We start from the raw sequence: 1,571 nt of genomic DNA on the forward strand, positions 1-1,571 counted from the left end.
TCTGTGTGTGTGTGTGTGTGTGTATGTGTGTGTGTGTCTGTGTGTGTGTGTGTGTGTGTATGTGTGTGTGTGTCTGTGTGTGTGTGTCTGTGTGTGTGTGTGTGTGTGTGTGTGTGTATGTGTGTGTGTGTGTGTCTGTATGTGTGTGTGTGTGTGTGTGTGTCTGTCTGTGTGTGTCTGTGTGTGTGTGTGTGTGTGTGTGTATGTGTGTGTGTGTGTGTGTCTGTGTGTGTGTGTATGTGTGTGTGTGTCTGTGTGTGTGTGTGTGTGTGTGTGTGTGTGTGTGTCTGTCTGTGTATGTGTCTGTGTGTGTGTGTGTCTGTGTGTGTGTGTCTGTGTGTGTGTGTGTGTGTCTGTGTCTGTCTGTGTGTGTGTCTGTGTGTGTGTGTGTGTGTGTCTGTGTGTGTGTGTGTGTGTGTGTGTGTGTGTGTGTGTGTGTGTGTGTGTGTGTGTGTGTGTCTGTGTGTGTGTGTGTGTGTGTCTGTGTGTGTGTGTGTCTGTCTGTGTGTGTGTCTGTGTGTGTGTGTGTGTGTGTGTGTGTGTGTATGTATATATAATATATAATATAAATCTTGAAAGACATTTCCAGAACAAGCACTCTGAATTTTCTGAAAAGAAGCCAGAGGGTTAGAGAGAGATCTCCATGTCGGGATGAAATCCTAAATAATTGGAAGGGTCCCATGAGTTTTGTGCCTCCAGACACATCTGTTTTAGTTTTTTAGCTAAAGCCGTCTGTTGATAGTCACGTTGCAGTGTTGTTGTTGTTGTTGTTGTTGTTGTTGTGTATTTTTCTTCTTTAAAAACATTTAAATTATTGAAAAATTTGAAAATTTCAGACTAGCGACACCAGAACAAAAGCAATTCTAATGAATCTTGTTTTATTTATTTTTAATGTTGTTTACTTATTGATTTTATTGCTTTATTTTTATTTACATTTTTTATAAAAGTCGTGTTTTTTTTTTATTTATTTTTTATTTTGTCTTCTTGTTTTTATTTAACCCACATTTTGTCTCGCTAATGTCCGACTCTCTGTCATAAATATAAAGATAACACAAACATTAATTCATGTTACATGTGTCTGTTTTTCTGTTTTTGTCTGAAAAAGATAAACTAGTATCATCACCCTGAGCTTTTATTTTGTAGGGGCCTACAGGAAGCGCCTGTGTTCGCTGATGAGGACGTCACACAGCGTGCAGGGGGGCGGGGCTTAGCTCGCTGATGAGGACGTCACACAGCGTGGAGGGGGGCGGGGCTTAGCGCTCTGTGAAGCTGCGGAGGGTCAGTGTGGAGCATCAGCGGCAGCGGGACAGAGTTCAGTCCGACTCTACGCTGCTTTCTGACGGATCTATTTCTCGCTGCTGCCGCGGAGGCATGTTGGGATTTACCTGGACCTGTACCTGACTGGACCCGGGACTGATTTGCCGGATTCATTTTTAAAAACCTGCTGTGTCCGCTGGCTGGAGGAGCGCGAGACCACCGGTTGACACCTTCAGCTGCGGAGGAGAGGATTCACTTTCTGACCGAAAATCTCTCCTCCCTCCCTTCACGTTTAGCGTCTTTACAGTTCAATT

General features: G+C 43.7%; 1 protein-coding gene across 1 annotated transcript in view; it reads left to right on the top strand.

The window, feature by feature from the left end:
* Positions 1 to 1,283: 1,283 nt before the first annotated feature.
* The window catches only part of dact1 (dishevelled-binding antagonist of beta-catenin 1), a 21,263-nt gene continuing 20,975 nt past the window's right edge, over positions 1,284 to 1,571 (top strand). The window contains exon 1 of the mRNA XM_031304671.2: positions 1,284 to 1,571. This exon is cut by the window's right edge and continues 210 nt beyond it. The gene's annotated coding sequence lies outside the window, so the exon portion shown is untranslated.

Source organism: Sander lucioperca, chromosome 18, assembly GCF_008315115.2.
Source record: "Sander lucioperca isolate FBNREF2018 chromosome 18, SLUC_FBN_1.2, whole genome shotgun sequence".
NCBI classification, from domain to species: Eukaryota; Metazoa; Chordata; class Actinopteri; order Perciformes; family Percidae; genus Sander; species Sander lucioperca.